Source organism: Emydura macquarii, unplaced genomic scaffold, assembly GCF_026122565.2.
Source record: "Emydura macquarii macquarii isolate MOO-44397 ecotype Brisbane River unplaced genomic scaffold, CSIRO-AGI_Emac_v2 contig_3019, whole genome shotgun sequence".
Taxonomy (NCBI): Eukaryota; Metazoa; Chordata; order Testudines; family Chelidae; genus Emydura; species Emydura macquarii.
Genome location: NW_027133156.1, coordinates 695,608 through 713,373, shown reverse-complemented (window position 1 = coordinate 713,373; position 17,766 = coordinate 695,608). Strand labels below are relative to the sequence as shown.

At 42.0% G+C, this 17,766-nt stretch overlaps 1 long non-coding RNA gene across 1 annotated transcript; it reads right to left on the bottom strand.

Annotated features, from left to right (window-relative positions):
• Nucleotides 1–3,440: 3,440 nt before the first annotated feature.
• LOC137141201 (uncharacterized) lies at nt 3,441–11,837 on the bottom strand. Its single transcript, XR_010916569.1, has 5 exons — nt 11,748–11,837; nt 5,899–5,994; nt 5,366–5,498; nt 4,657–4,781; nt 3,441–3,896 (listed from the first exon to the last, which is right to left on the bottom strand). It is a non-coding gene; the product is annotated as an uncharacterized lncRNA (long non-coding RNA).
• Nucleotides 11,838–17,766: the final 5,929 nt, after the last annotated feature.

Genomic DNA, 17,766 nt, shown 5'->3' with positions numbered 1-17,766 from the left:
GTGCAGAGTTATTTAATTTTACTTGACTCTAACATTTTATCTGGATTCCAGTTTTGGGGCACTGTGAGAAGTCAGTTGTCATTCTTCAAAGGGTTAAGTTTTTGCTAACAAATATGGACTATTAGATATGAAAACCATCATTGTTTGATATGTCAAATAAAACATTTGTCAATCAAAAGTCTTTAAGCACTGGGCTATGTGACATTTACTCTTTTATAAACTGACAAAGTCCCTGGTGGCATGCCTTTTTTCCTCTCATTTAAATAGTGGTAGGAGAACAAATCATACTTCAGGGCAAGTTGATAACTGCCAGTCACGATTCCTGCCTTGTTTACTATAATGAGCAGGGTAATAAATGCATCTGACCATTTCAGCTGGCATTTGCATAGATGAATGATTTGTCCAGTCAGTTGCTCTCCAGTGATTTGGGCCTTTTTGTCAGCATAAAGAGCATTCAGTCTCCCTGGAATTTACAGCAGCCAAGCTCTCATTAGCAAACATCCTTTACCATGAATGATTCAAATAATTACCACTGAAATAATAAACTGTTTCACAAAAACATTTTATTTGATGGCTCCAAACATCAACTTTTCTGAATTGTTGACATTCAAATAAGCCAGAGAGCTTTTTTTGTTAAGCAACAATGATCCTCTTGTAAAAGGGTGGGCATTGTTTTACCTCCAATAGACCTTTAAACTTGGCTAGCTACCAAATGTGTTTCTCAAACTGCCAGCCAATGTTCTGGGTAATCAGAGGGCATGGACTAGATGAAGCTATAGTAAAACTACATATTCAAACTCCAAACAAATTTGTGTCAGATCTACTTCTGATATCACAAGCATAAAACTCCAGACTAATTAACAGCAGTACTTATCTGTTTGCACCTACAGCAGAAGTATAATTATTAAATACCCTTGCTTACAATGAGTTGTTCAAGTGTGAGTTCTCTTCTGTAATGGTATTTATATGTATAATTAAGTGCTATTTGATATAATTTTGGAGTTTAGTCGTATGAGCAAGCAACAATTATACCCTGCTTTAATCTTCTATAGTGCATGGCAATAGGCATGATGTCAGTGCATGGCCAAATGCATAGCTCTAGGCAAGCAGCAGTTACTGTTATCCTTTTACATCCATTCCGTCATGCATAGTTTAAAAAGTTTCAATAAACTTGAGCTGGTTCAATGTATGCACATGTACTATGGATATCATACTATGTAGGAACATGTTTCCTTTTCACTGTGAAATTGTTTGTGTATGTATGTGTCTGAAAATATCTTAAATGTAACAAATACCTTAATTGTAACAAAGATTGATTAAACAGAATTAAATTGCACGTTGTAAGCATATCTTAGCTGCAAAGAAATAATCAACAGAAAGGGGGATATTTTTCTCACGTTAAGAAATTTCTTCTTTGAGTGATTGCACATGTCCATACATTCTAGGTGTGTGCACACCTAGCGCACAGTTGTTGGGTTTTCCTTCAGTGGTTTCCATTGGGGCAGCGTGAGCGCCCTCTGCTGCCTCGTGCCATGGTGCACAGGTATAAAGTGTGGAGTCACCCGTGACTCCCCTCAGTTCCTTCTTACCGTGTCTGACAATTATTGGAGCATGGATTCTTGCCTTTGCAAGCCTTTACCTAATTGTCTTTGTATATATTACCCGTTTGTTGTTTTGTCTCTTTTAGAGTAGTGTAATAAATAAGATTGGTTAGTTTTTAAGGTTGTGACTTCTCTGGTGCCAGTATTGGGATCATGCATAGGTCTTTGGGTTTCAAGTCTTGCCACTTTTGCACTAAGTCTATGCCTGTGAGTGACCCCTACCCCAGCTTTCTCAAATGCCTGGGGTAAATCTCATGTGACTGACAGGTGTCACATCTGTAGGGGGTTTAAGCCCTGTTCTAAAAAAGACAGAGCAGCCAGGCTCAAATTTCTTTTCATGGAAGTGACTCTTCATCCACCTCCAGAGCCTTCTTGTTCAGACAGAGCTTCAAGTACATCTGAGTTGGTTAGGAGTGCTCCTCCTGTTTTAACAGAGCCAAGAGGCTATTCTGTGTCCCCAGTGATGCTGCAAAGGCACAACAAGTCCTCCAGAGACTAGGTACCAGAAGCTTCAAAATCTTTGGCACCAAGATCCAATAGAGACAAGGGCACTGGAGTGCACTCAAAGAGGAAGCACTCCTTGAGACAGGTCTTGGATCAAGGGAGGGACATTGATCTAGGGCCTCACCTGGGACCATTGAGACCGATCCCTGAAGGGACTGCAGCAGTGTTAAATGTCCAACCCCTGGTGTAGAACTTGATCCCAGTACCGTTTATGCTGGAGTAGTATGAGGCGGCATGAGAACTTCTAAACCTTTTGGTACTGGTTCCCCCAGCCATTCAGGGTGCTTCATGCCTGGTACTGGCGTCTACTGTATCAATGCCTAATATTCCGGCTCTGATACACAATGAGGTAACGACAGTGCCTTCAGGCCCAGTGCCTGTGAGACCTGGTACCATCTGGGGGAAACCAGCCCTGATTTCCCTGGTACCCCCATCTCCAGGATCTCAGCATCTCTCCATGGTACCGATGGGTTCAGCTCCCCCCACGGTCAGAAGAAGCAGACTCCTTGTCAGATTCTGAGATAGGCTTATGTGTCTTAGCCTAGACACATTCAGCAGTCCCCCTTTCGGGCTCACCCACCATCCTGGTACCCACTGGAGCCACAAATTGGCAGTTGCACAAAGACTAGAGTGATCGGCATGATTAGATCCCAGTATCATACCAGTGGCCTTTCTGGATTAGGGATTCCCACCAGCATGCAGGTCATCTCCAAAACCCTCACAATCTGCCTCTTGGGATAGGGATCAGAAGCATCCAAGCCAGAGTCAGCAGACGCCTGCTCTGGGGACCAAGACCAATACTAGTTCCGAGGAAGTTCACCCAAGAGGTCCACCCATCAAGGAATTAGAGGAAGCTACTTCTCAACAGACTTTGGCTTCCTCTTCCTCCTCACCAGATAACAGGGTGATAGTGAAGAGTACTTCTCCCCCACCCCGTGACTATAAGGCTTGTGAGAAGTGGTTGAAAAGGATGGCTGTGGTGCTTGATATTCAAGTGAAACAGGTCTGTGAGAAGTTACATAGGCTGGTGGATATATTAGCCTCAGCGGGACCCTGCAGAGTCGGTCTCCCAATCAATGAGGCTATCCTTGAGTCCATCAAGGTATTGTGGCAGACCCTGTTTTCCATTCCGCCTACCACAAAGACAGTAAAACAGAGGTACTACATCCCTCTCAGGGATTTGAGCACTTATATACTCATCCCTCTCGGGGGCTCCTTGGTGGTCTCCATGGTTAACGAGAGAGAGAGAGAGACAGGGTCACCAGACATCTACACCAAAGGGGAAAGAATCAACAAAGCTGGACTTATTTGGAAGGAAGCTTTATTCCACAGGAGGATTACTACTTACAATTGCAAACTAGCAGACTCTGCTGGGTTGGTACAACTTTACCTCATGAGATAATGTTTTTAAATTCAAGGCTATCAGATGAGTTGAGGCAGGAATTTGCTGCAGTCGTATGAGATGACAGACTAGTGGCTGGAACAGCTTGCCAGGCCAGTTTACATGTGACTGTCTCTGCAGCCCGTGCCATGCCATTGGCCATTACTATGCAGCAGGTTTCCTGGCTGCAGTCATCCGGTGTCCCTGCTGAGGTCCAACAGACCATCCAGGACCTCCCATTTGAGGGTCCATCACTGTTTTCAGAGAAGATGGACAATAGACTTCATAGTCTTAAAGATTCCAGGGTGGTGCTTAAATCTTTGGGGATCTATACGCTGGAGACAAAGAGGAAACTGTATTGATTGCAACAGTCACAATAGTATCCAGGGTTTATTCCTCATTCCCAAGACCTATCCAAGAAAAAAAGCAGAGATTACAGGAGCGACAACCATCACCCTGCACCCTCCTTATCTGTAGCTACCCGTTCAGCCAGACAAGCTAGTGTGTCTAAGCAAACATTTTGATATGTTGTTCAAGGACGGACTATCAGTCCTGAAAGTACCAACTTCTCCTTCCCTTTTATTTGCCAACTTTATCCCATTTTCTAAGTGCTTGGTCCACATCACTTTGGATTAGTGGGTCTTAAGCACAGTAGAACTGGGGTACCCCCTTCAGTTTGTTTCTATTTCCCATTCTCATGCTGGTTCCCCATCTCTCTTCAAGGATCACTCTCACAAGGTAGTTCTGTTGCAGGAAGTTCAATCTCTCCTTCATGTGGGGGCATAGAAGAAGTTCTCTGGTGTCTAAGGTGAAAGGGTTTTATTTCTGCTACTGTCTCATCCCAAAAGCGAAAGAGAATCTCAGACCCATTTTAGATCTAAGCGAGTTAAACAAATTCCTGAAAAAAGTAAAATTTTGGATGGTAACTCTAGCTTCCATTATTCCTTCTCTGGACCCAGGGGACTGGTATGCTGCCCTCGACTTAGAAGACACCTATTTTCATATGGTGATCCATCAGAGTCAGAGTTCCTCAGGTTTGTAGTAAATGGGTCCCATTACCAATTCACAATGCTACTATTTGGGCTGTCAGCAGCACTTTGCATATTTACAAAATGCATGGCAGTGATAGCAGCATTGCTGAGAAAATCAGGAGTCCACGCTTTCCCTTACCTGGACAACTGGTTGGTCAGGGGCTGTTCCAGGTCTCAAATATGGTCCACTATGGCCTTTATCTGGCCAGTAAACCTTCAGTACTCTAGGACTTCTAATCAGCATGGACAAATCAATTTTGATGCCTGTGCAGAAAATAGAATTCATCAGAAAGGTTCTAGACTTCACAAAGACCAAGGCCTTTTTGCCACAACTGAGATTTCATTGCTCTGTACCAAAAGGTCACCACAGTGTGCAACTGTCTCAGACTACCAGGGGACGTGTCAGCATGCACATATGTAGTGCAGCATGCCAGACTGCACCTCAGAAAACTTCAAGGATGGGTAGCTTCAGTGTATTCCCGGAGCTATCACCATCTAGATATGGTGGTTCAAGTATCAATGCAAGTTTTGTCCTCCCTGGACTTATGGACAGACCTTGTGAATGTTTTCATGGGGATCCCCTTTGCTTTCCCACAGCCAGAACTTATTTAATTACAGATGCATTGGAATTACAGAATTCCTACAGATTTGGTCTGCTCAGGATTTGAAAACACATATAATCATCACGGAATTGCAAGCTATCCATCAAGCTTGTCTGGCCTTCCTTCCATATCATGGATAACACAGTAGCGATGTTCTATGTGTACAGACAGGGATGAGCCACATCCTCTTGAATATGCCAAGAGACAATTCTCCTGTTCGGTTTCTGCATAACCAACTCCATTCACCTGAGAGCTGCATTACTTCTAGGGGTGCAGATTATCCTAGCAGATCAGGTCATGCATCGACCACCACGAGCAGTCTCTTTGTCTGAATGTGGCCAGATCCATCTGACAGCCCTGGGGGACTCCCCAGGTGGATCTGTTTGCAACAAGAGTCAACAGAAAATGCCATTAGTTTTTTTCCTAAGTGGGTCACAGGCTGGGTTCATTGATAGATGCCTTCCTTCTCTGTTTGAAGAACCTACTGTATGCCCTCCCTCTGATTCCTCTCCTAACTAGAGGCTCATCTTATACTTATAGCCCCAGCATGGTCTCAACAACACTGATTTTCAGCATTGATGGCCCTATTGGTCAAACCTCCAATATCTCTCCCCCTGGATTCAAATGTGATCTCCCAGGAGCATGGGCACCTCCCTCTACTCCAACCTCTAGCTGATAGCCTGGGTGGTTCATGGTTAACCCTTTTGGAAAGGGGTTGTTCGAGGGACGTGCAGGAAATATTTCTAAATAAAAAAAAGCCTTCTATTAGGAGCATTTACCTGGCAAAATGGAAAAGATTCTCCATCTGGTCTCGTCAGAAAGGTATTTCCCTGGCCCAGGCTCCTAGCCATCATGTTTTGGACTATGTATTAATTCTGAAACAATAGGGGTTGGCCATTAGTTCCATCAGGATTCACCAGGAACCAATTTCCACCCTTCAGTGGATAACCACTTTCTGTTTTCCACTCCAGTATCTATTGGATTTTTAAAGGGGTTGGACAGGTTTTACCCACAGATGAAGGAGACTATTTCTCCATAAGACTTGAATCTAGTGCTAAGAAAGCTGATAGGTCCACTCTTGAGCCACTGGTATCCTGTTTGTTGCTACACCTTTCAATGAAGGTAGCCTTTTTGGTAGCCATTACCTCAACTAGCAGAGTGGGGAAGTTACAGGCTTTGGCACAGAACTTCCCTACAGTTTTCTATAAGGACAAAGTTTACCTTCACCCTCACCCAAAATTACTTGTGAAAGTGGTTTCCAATGTTCATATTAAAATCAAACAATTTACTTACTGACTTTCTTTCCAGAGCCTCATACACATAAAGATGAGGAAAAGCTCCACCCTCTGGATATTAGAAGGGCTTTGGTTTTTTACCTGGATCAGACTGAGCTGTTTAGGTCAATCTCACAGCTGTTCATTGTGATTGCAGACAGAATGAAGAGCAGTTATGTGTCCTCCCAAATAATATCTTCATCAATGTCTGTATATGTTTGTTTTACCAGCTGACTAAAGTAACACCTCCAAGTAGGATATTAGCGCATGCAACCAGATCTCATGCGGCTTCTACGCCCTTTCTGATTCACCTGCCCATCTTGGATGTTAGTAGGGCAGGCAGCAACTTGATCATGAGTCCATATCTTTGCCTTCCACTATGCCATCTCTCAGCTATCCAGAGATGATGCCAGATTTGGTCATGTGGGCCTCCAATCCTTATTCAAATAGACCATGAGCCTGCCTCCAGTTTAAACTGCTTGTGAGTCACCTACAGAGGAATGGACATGTGCAATCATTTGAAGAAGAAGAAATGGTTACTAACCTGTTCTGTAACTATTGCTCTTTGAGATGTGTTGCACATGTCCATTTCACAGCCCACCCTCCTTCCACTCTATATCGGAGTCTATTCCAGAAGAAGGAACTGAGGGGGAGTCAGGGGCGCACAGTGGTGCGAGGCAGCAAAGGATGCTCACGCTGCCCCTACAGGTACTGCTGAGGGAAAAATATCTGACAACTGTGCACTGGGTGCGCACACACCTACAGTGGAATGGACATGTGCAACACATCTCTAAGAACAACAGTTACAGAACAGGTTAGTAACCATTTCTTACATTGCTTCACTTTGAATTTAACAGTGTTATATACAGTTGAGTAAAAGAGGCAAAAGCAGCAACAATCTCAAACTGACCAAAAAATCTTGGTACCCTGATGTTCATGCAGAAATAAAACAATGTAGTCCTGATTCTCATTTGTACTATGGTCCCGCTACACCAATCTGGCAGTATAAAGGGGCCTTAAAGTGAGCATAAATTACTTACACTGCCATAGTGTAAAGAGCCCTTAGCGTATGTGAGAATCAGACTCAGTAAAGAAGTGCTAAAGAATAGGTGTTACTTGTAATCCAAAAAGGATATTTCTAAAAATGTAAAAATCTATTAATTATCAAGAGACAATGAAAATACTCAGAGCGCACTTTAGGTGCCTTAATAGCAGGCCCAAATTGTGCATCAGATTTACGTATCCACAGATAATTGTCAATTAAAACATCCAAAGAGATTGTATATTTTTGTTGTCTCTATTTGAAAACTGGGCCCAGCTGTGTAAATCACTTAACTTTAAAAGGTTAGCTTTTAGCTTTTTCATCACTATTTCCCACACAGTTAAGACCATTCAAGTTAAACCTTGTTCATTTTTTAAAAAATTCTGCTGTCTTTTCAAATCTATATCAGCACCAAGACTACAGAGATGATTTTTCATTTAATTCTTTGGCTTGTCAGGGCCAACATGAGATGAAGAAATCCTATTAACAGCTCAAGTTTGGCAGATATGTATTTTTGTGTTTATAGAACTAAGGGACAAATAGACCTGGCTGACCAAGTGCTGTGCTGTGCACATTTCCCGCATCCTGTGGTAGTCTCACTTTCTAGTGTCCTGAAACAAGATGGACATGTTGCAACTATGAACATCTTACAGAGAATCTACTTTAGATCAAATAGGAGAGCTACTGCCCCGATTCAAGGCCTGTGATTTCTTACATCTACCAGCAAAGAACTTTAAATGACTAGGATGAGACCATCAAACTCATTTTCCATGACTGAATTCAGTTTTCCAGCTTTAAAAATGTAGCTATTTAAACTAATTTGTATAGCAGTTTGTTACATACCATTCTGTTTGGTAGATACTAAAAGCCAGGTATTTGTAATACATTTTAAATAAAATAATAATTGTTTCTATTGTGTCTGTTTAAATGCCTTCAGGGACAGACCCTGGACACTAGTGTTCAGTTCATGGTATGAATTTTGAACATCCTTGTGATGAGCTTACCCCATAGTTACTTAGTACTTGCCTGATGCAACTATAAATGTTGCTTGTCACCTCGAGGGCAGACATTAGAGATGACTTAATCAATTAGGAGAGTACTTCATCCATGGCTGTACATCCTAGAGATTACCACAATTTGGACACCAAGAAGTACCAGAATTGTTCGAAGACAAGTGAACCAAGAGAGAGCTTCTTCCTAGCCATTCTAATAGAAGCCATGCTAAGCTTCTCTCCACTGAAAGTTGCTGCTTGTATTTTGTACAGTACATATTCTAAGTTCACACTGTACTGAAGCAACTGTGTGTTTATCCACTGAGAGTCAGACATTCTGCTGAAGTGGGAGAAATGCACGATGGTCTCACCATCTGTGATTTCCATTCAGCTGAAGTTTAGAACTAGTGCTTTGGGATCCAAATATGCAGTTAACATCCCCTCCAGGACTGGATTACTCACAAGTTTTGCCAGTGCACAACTTCACTGGCATACTATGCACTGTCAATCTGCTCCATTCCTAGGATTCTCCTTGGCAAACATAGACAGTTCTGCCATAGTGTGTAGGTGAGTGCTACTGTGATGACCAGGGCATGGGCAGTCAGGCCTACTGGTCAGAGCCAGAATTGGGCCCAGTGGTAAGAGCCAAGGGTCAAAACCGAAGACAGCATCAGGTACCAAGCTGAAAGTCAGACCAGAGACAGAGCTAGGTGCCAAGCCAAGGGTCAGAGCCAGAGACCATATCAGAGGTAAGGCAGAGGAGCTGAGACGTGGAGAAGGGCAGGATAGCAGGAACTGGGAGTAGATGGGAGTCTGAGAACAGGAGGACAGGAATCAGGAGCAAGCAGGGAAGCAGGAACTGGGAGCAGACAGGAGTGCAAGACTCAGGAGTCAGGTAAGTAGGAGGGGTTCATAGTAGCCACCACCCAAAGATTCCTTTTATTGCTCAGACGACTTCCTGTTGTTACTTCCTGGTTTATATAGAGTCCCACAGCCAGTGAAGGGGTTAGATTTTTCCCCAAGTAGAGAGCTTTGGGGGTGGGCCCTCAGTGAGCTGACCGTTCACTGGACCCTTCCCTGGTTACTCAGATGAGCTGCTGGATGGCGGGCATAGCCTGGGGACCCACGGGCCCCGATTCAAGGCCTGTGATTTCTTACATCTACCAGCAAAGAACTTTAAATGACTAGGATGAGACCATCAAACTCATTTTCCATGACTGAATTCAGTTTTCCAGCTTTAAATATGTAGCTATTTAAACTAATTTGTATAGCAGTTTGTTACATATCATTCTGTTTGGTTGATACTAAAAGCCAGGTATTTGTAATACATTTTAAATAAAATAATCATTGTTTCTATCTGCCATTAACCTCTGGAGTTTTAGTCATGGTACAATATTTATTTATTCAGAGAACCTGCATGTTATTCATCCAGCTCACTATGTTCTGCTTAGACTACATAATTTAAGTAATCAAACAATTACGTCTCCTCACTTTAACATGACTACAGTCCATTGGTAAAAATAATATTTAAAATTCTGTCAGTATTTTTTCCTTATAATTAGAACACTTCCTGCATTATTTATCATTGGTCTTTGTTTCCCCAACAGATAAACGTAGCAGTACTATGCAAACTTAGTGAAAAGAGTAAATCAGGCCAGAAGTAGTAGTGAAAGTGCCTTATCAATGTACCAGTAAGATGCATTGTAAGGAGTTGTTTTAGATCAGCTTCTGCTATTATGCTTAACTATGACAAGAAAATTCCAACTAACACTCATAGCATATAAGAAGATGCAACTTTTTATTTATCGAAAGTTCTGGCAAGGCTTTAGCAGTAGATTTAAAATTCTAAAGACAACAGCTTTTTGCAAACGTGTTTTACTTGCAGTTATAATATTTGTAGTGAAATCAGTTAATTAAAACTAGATTTGCAAAGTACCCCAAAACTGCCAGATCAGAACTGCCAGTTTTAAAGAATTTAATTCAAACTCTTTCAAGCTGCATTTTAATGAAGCTGTAATGATATCCAGCATGTAATTTTTATCATATACTGATATCCAAAAATCTTTTATCCCATTTAAAGATGGTTGTTTGGGATCTGTAATATGATATAGTACAAACTATTAAACAAGTCTGACATACATTTCATTTTAGGTGAAATGTGCTATATTTATCATTAATTTTTAAGCAGCATTCTCCATTCCATTGATTTCACTGGGAAAGTTTTTCAAAAACTGATGGCAAAATATGGCCTATTATCTTTTCAGTGTCTTATAGATGTTAGATGTATTTCCAGAAAGTGACACATCTAGAACCTGTAGACACAGGCAGAATGTTGCCCAGTGTAACAGATTTCACAGGAAACCTTATTGCCAGCTTGCACAACACATTGGGTCCAGTGGGGTCAGAACTTCACTCAAGGTGTGTTCAAAACAGTATATGTCATATGGTCAAGATGTTACATTTCACCTTTAGTTTTTACAAACTAAATCACAATATCTAACATGCAATCTTTTCCCAAAGTGATAAAGAGAATTTAGCCCCGCCCCACCATATCCGCAGCCAATGCCAGGTCTAGGGAGGAGGGGGAGAAAAGAAGGGAGCCAGGCTCAGTGGGGGGCTGACCAATGAGGAAGCTGGAGCTCTCTGTCTGCTTGCCAGCCAGTGCAGCCACTTGAGGCAAATGTAACTCCTCTGCCAGAAGCAGTCAGCAGCAGCAAGCACCAAACCGGCTCGAGCCCCCACCCAGTCACCTGGGAAATCACACACTATCCCCTGTGTGCCCCAAAAGGCAATACTTCCCCTCTTGGAAGCACAGAGTCTGAGGGTAGAAAGTAAACCTTTTAATAACAGGAAGGAAGTAACAGCATTAGATTTGGGAAACAATGCAAACAGAATTCATGAACTCAATGAGCCAAACCCACCCCATAGTACATGGGGCGTGTCCTTCACCTCTCCCTTCTTGCTTTTCCCTGTACCGACTGTCATAGTTGCAGTGTCCACCTCTCGGTTGGGGGCTCAGCTATTCCCCTTCTGCAGGCGCCTGCTGCATGTAGGCGTGACCAGTCCCCTCTGCTGCTATTTCCTGCTGCCTAGAGCCCCTTCCGCTACTGACTCCCACCATCTCCAGGCCTTGCCAAGTCCCTGCTGCTAGCTCCCTCCCACTGGAGGCTCTACTGGGTCCTCTCTGCTGGTTGTCACTTAAGGTTTCCCTGTTCCTTTTGTGATTTCAGCTTATGGAAAAAACAACTTTCTACTGACACATGAGCAATGTCCCTGCTTTTAACAAAACAAAAGACTCCAAAAGAAATAATTAATTCTACCTTTTAATGGTGGAAGAAGATGGTCAACCCATGCTTGAGAGTAGCCCTTTGCCAAAACTAGTACAGTCTCAGCAGAAGATTTCTCAATTCTTCCCTGCCTGCTGTGACAATGCTTGAGCATCCGTACACCACCCTTGTTGAGTTCTGTTAGATGAGACTGATTTTTTTATCAGAACAGTCTAAACACAGTTCTGCTGCCATTTGTTCAGACAATCAGAAGACAACATTTCATTACCCCTGCAGTTAACACAAAAGGGAATTGTGTCCTAATACTAGGTATACTGACCATTTCCCATCATGCTCAGCACCTACGTGTGCTTATGCAGATACAGTGTGATCATGCTGATTACTTAATTGTACTCATGCAAATACAAAGCCCATGCAAATAAAGTGCCCCCCCCCTTTCAGCTGCTGAGCAGGGGGAGTGCCACTCAGACCTTGCTTACAGGAGTAAGGGCTCCCCCGCCAAAAGGAGGCAGTAAATAAGTCCCAGTATTTGGGGCAACTGGACTGGTGAGGTCACACCCCAAACTGAAGAGACTAGTAGGAAGTAGCCCTGAAGAACGGCCCTCATGCTCTGCTGGGAGGGAGATCCATTGCCCTTATTTAGGGATTGAACTACACAGGGTCCTGGGCTGGGACCTGCTAGAGAGGGAGGGGCCAAGTCCCCCTACCCACCGCTCTGGATTTACAAACTGAAAGACCAGTGAGCTAACCACTAGGCCACCTAAGACCTTTTGATACTCCTATTATAATATAGGACACATACATTAGTATATTTGCAATGCATGCCACAGCAAGTTCTGAGTTTGTTTTTATTATATATATATATATATATATATATATATACACACACACACACACACACATATATTGTGTGCTGCAGGAACTGGTTGAGGCCTTAAAACATGAGCTACTGCATGCTGTGACATAAATGTTAAGGTGAGTCAATTTTTAGGTCAATAATCTGATCTTGATTTAGAAAGCAGCTCTCTCTGAAACTATAAAATGAGTAGCTTCCTTTTATTTTTCTACTCTCCAGAGCAATGTATTTGCTGTTGTAGTCTGTTTGATCTTAAATGGAGGAAGGTCAGAGTTTGCAATGGTGCTAGAGAATTTATAAAGCTCAAATTGGTCTATCACTTAACAACTTACTGTGCTTCCAGCTATTTGTCTGATACTCACATTTTAAAATAAAGCTTATTTTTTTCAGTATAGCCTTTTCTTGAACACTCTGGTTCTCCTGTAGCAACACATTTAGTTTCTCCAGAAAGCACTCAGAGTACTGAATACAGTGAGTGTATTGATTAACTCTAAGTTTTATAGACCCTCATGCTCTACAAATGACCTGTTTGGTGAGGTTTACACACAGGATCTGGGAAAACAGGAGGAGATTGACTCACATTGACAATTTAAAAAACCTACCTCCTCTTCATTTAAGGAAGCCATAAGTGTTTTGTTCTTGGGGATCTGATCGGAAATGGGAAATCTGCCCTCATGAGAATCTGAAGGTCTCCGGACCAGCCTACAGTACTCATCCTTGCTGAGATCCAGGAAGGGATTCATGATTTTGGATGTAAAAATATTTGAAATGTGGTTTTAATAAATAAATACTAAGATACCCCTATTTTTGGAACAAAGTACTGAATTCTATTGTAAAGAGTCCCTATATGTGAAAAACTTTGTGTGACTCCTTCATGGTAAATCCCTTAGTCGAGTAGCCTGGCCTGGACTCTTGCTGACAATGGGCCAGATTCTGGTCCCTACTGTTGCCAGTTGGCATCACTCTAGCAGTGTAAAGCGGCTGCAGTGAGCTCTGGGGAACTCCTCAAACACAGGGATGATTAGGGTTGACATAGATAGTCCTATGAAATCCTTTTATGCAGCCCCCAGTGTAGGGGCATGCAAGGGGTGAAGCAGAGGCAGGACATAGTGGACCAGGGCAGGGAGAATGTGGGCTAATATTCATAGTGCTCTGGCTATCCTGGGCTGCAGACTATAAGCAGAATGCATGGCTGTCATAAATTAGAACTTTCCCTGAGATGGCTCTAAATTACACTGGGGAGCACGTTGGCCCACAGAGCAGCCAGAATCAAGAAGGTGTAAAGATGGCATAGAGTCTCCCTATTTATCTTCTTTAATTGTCCAGTATCCCATTCCTTCTAAAATGTTTAGATTTAGGACTCCGGTTGAGCTCTTAAAGTTAGGACTGTGCTGGAAAGGATGGGGAACTGGTGTGTTATGAGAGTTACTACAGACATTGAGCTAGATCCTGAGGTGGCATCAATGGAGCTACACTGATACATAGCAGTTGAGGAGCTGACCCCCTATGTCTGCAAAGGCCTCCCAGGTTCACAGAGGAGAGTGCTCACAAGCTGTCCTTGCTCTGCCTTTGGAAAAGTTGGGTACTATGTGATCCCAACAGCACAAGCTATTGTGTAGAGAAGAGGTTCTTGTTCCATCCAGCCATGTCTCTTCTGGGACACTGAGTACTGCTGGCATTATTATTGTCCCATCCCCTACACACTGGGAAAGCAGGCAGCTCTATAATGGCTGCCTCATCATGGGAGCACCAGAGGGTTGCATAGGCACCTTTTTCCCTCAGTGCAGCTACACTGCTGCATCTGTAATTTGACCTGTTATATCTATCACATTTAATTCAAAAGTATTAATGTCTGAATCAGCAAGGAAAGAGTTAAATGCAATTTGTTCTAAACACCAGCAGTTCAAAAGGATATTACTCCTACGTATACCAAACTTTAAATGCCTCACATATTTTCTTGAATGAAAGCCCTATTGGTCATTTTTCATTATAAGAAAAATTCTTTTCAGGAGAATCAAAATCAACAAAGAGATTACAGATAGCAGTTCCAACACTGTGCATATTATAAAGTACAATAAATAAAGATCTGTATTTAAGCAAATTGTGGAAAACTTCTTGAAACAGACCTCTCTTATATATTTTAGAATGAACATACCATAGTGCTCCTAAAAGGCATGAGAACGGGTATAGCCGGAGCCTGCTATATTATTATTTACTAGTATTACAATAGTGCCTAATCTCCAAGTGAGATTAGGGCCTCATTATTCTAGGTGGTGTATATGCACATAGTAAAAGACTTTCTAACAGAGTTTACAATGTAACTAGACAAGATAGACAAAAGGTGTGAGAAAGGAAATATTAACCCATTTTTAAAGACTGGAAACTGAAATACAGAGACATATATCACTTGCCCAAAGTCACTGTGACAGACAAAAATTTAACCTGGATCTCTGGAGTGTCAATCCAGTGCTATAACCACAAGATATATCCTCTCACAAGTGGTCTAAAATATATTACTTTGAATGATAGACATTTTAAAGAAAATGAGTTTCTTGATTTCTTCATTAGTACTGAATTCTCTTCTAGAGTAAAATTAATCTCTCTGCAGAGGATCAACATACAGCCTAGACACCACAACATGTAATATTCCACCTCATTCCTTTGTAGGGGTTCAAGTGGATTTTGTATTTTTAGCACCTCTTTGTCTTGTTGCAGATCTTAAATGCTGAGAAGGAAACTTTGCCATTTACCCTTCTGCATAAGAAAATAGAGTGCTATGTATAAGAGACATGTCCTTCCATCTTTATTGAAAAGCTGCTTTTACATGTTTCTTAATGCAGTTTGACTATAGTAAATATTTCTACCTACAACACATAATCAGATAAATTCATCAGGGAATCTGAATTAGGGTAAATTACACCCACTCCTGGCCCCTCTAAGTTATACTTACTGATGTATAACTTTAATACATAGATGTGTTTAAAAATACTTAAAATCAATGTGTATAGAGAAAATTAAAACCATAATATAAATGCATTCAGACATACAATTAATATATATGAAGTACTTCTGAACCCTTTGGCTCTCATGACAACTTTGGAAGTTTTCTCACTATTGTAACAAACTATTCTTCTCAACTTTCTCTAGCCAAGACTGATAGAGAACTACATACCCCTGTCTTCTTAGATGACTGGGCTCCATAAAAGGACCCAGTCTCTGAAATCCCAGACCCCAAATGTATCTGTAACTTCATTGCTATAATGCAGCATATCCAGTGGGGCTAAAAAAGTGGAAAAAATGAAAAAGAATGTGATTTACCTGTATCCTAACTATTTTTCTTCAAAATGTGGTTGCAGACAGCATTCCACTCGTGTGGGTGCTCCCAGCACAGCAAAGCCAGAGAATTTTGCCTAGCAGTACATGTAAAGGAACTCATGCCCTTTCCCTCATAGCTGCTTCCCCGGCTATATAAGGGCTGTACCTCCCTGACCCTTCTCAGTTCCTTCACACCAAAACTCATTGCAGAGGGGAGAGAGTGTAAGTCATGGAATACATGTCTGCACCACATCTCAAAGAACAACAGTTACAATATAGGAACGAAACTGTCTTTTTTTCATCAAGTGGTTGCAGACGTACTCCACTCAGGGGACTCACAATCAATTTCTGTAGGAGGTGGGGCTTGGAGTTTATCTAAACAGCAATTACAGAAATGCCTTCCCAAAGTCTGCATCCAATCTTGATGCCATAGTGATAGCAGAATGCCCAGTGAAAATAAGCAGAAGACCATGTCACAGCCCTGCAAATGTCAAAATAATGAGACATCACTAAGAAATGCAATCAGTTCCGCTTGGCCCCTTGTTGAATGAACCCATAACGAGTGTGGAGAAATCATCTGAGATTCTTCATAAACAATGGTAATACAGGAAGTATCCACCTGGAAATGGTCTGTGTAAAGACTGGCTGACCTTCATCCAATCAGCATAGGAGACAAAAAGAGCCAAGGTAAAGACCAAAAGGGTTAAATCCTTTCTAAATAGAACACTAAGCATAGTCTTACATCTAATATACATAGATACTGCTCCTCCACACTTGAGTGTAGCTTGGGGAAAAATATAGGTAAGTAAATAACCTATGTAAGGTGAAAATGAGACATCACCTTAAACAAAAATTTCCAGTGTGGTCTCAATGACATCTGGTCTTTGATAAACTGAGTATATGAAGGCTCTGCAATTAAGGCTTGCAATTTGTTGACTCATCTTGTAGGTGTTACAGTTACCAAGAAGCCTGTTTTCTGGGAGAAAAGAGAACACGAAAATGTTGATATTGATTCAAAAGTCAGACCACTGAATGCCACCAACACCATATTAAGATCCTGTGACAGCACCATTTCCTTCACTGGTGGAAAAAGACAGACAATACCCTTCAGAAAGCAATTTGAGATAACCAACTTTCCTTGGCTGGGAAGATAAAAAACTGAGACTGTGGCCAAGTGAACCTTCAGAGAGCTAAGAGTAGGCCTGAAGATTTTAACTGAAACAAATAGTCCACAGTGTCTTGAATCCAAGCTCACCTGGGTCGAATTTGCTTCAACATTGTCCAAATCGAAAAACATCTGCACTTAGGGAAATTTTGCTTAGTAGTATAAAAAACTAACTGCTTCCGAGCATTGCCTCTTCTCCTCATCTAGCTATGCAAAATCCATGAAGTAAGTGCAGACTGTCCAATGATGAATAAACAGCCTGGCTGTGATGTTGAGTTATTAGGTTCGGAAGAACAGAGAGAGATTGGGAGGTCAAGCTGATAGGGTGAGGAGGTTGGAAAACCAATACTGCCTTGGCCAAACTGGTGCCGTCAGAATCAGCTTGGTATGGTCCAATTTGAGCTTGAGGACAATGTGATGGATCAGAAGGATAGAAGGGAAGGCATATATCAGGTCTTCTCCCCAATTCAGATGGAAGGCATTGGTTAGAGATCCTGGGCTGAGCCCTGCCAGGAACAGAACTGACATTTCCTGTTGTCCTTTGCACATAGGTTGACTGAAGGGATGCCCCATTCTCTGAAAATGGACACTGTTCTTTAGGCACCACTTGTGATTGTCCAAGAAAGTCCTGCTGAGTTGGTTGGCCAGCTGGTTATGAAAGCCTGGAAAGTGAGCCAACATGGGTATGATGTTTACCTCAATGCAAAAGTACCAGA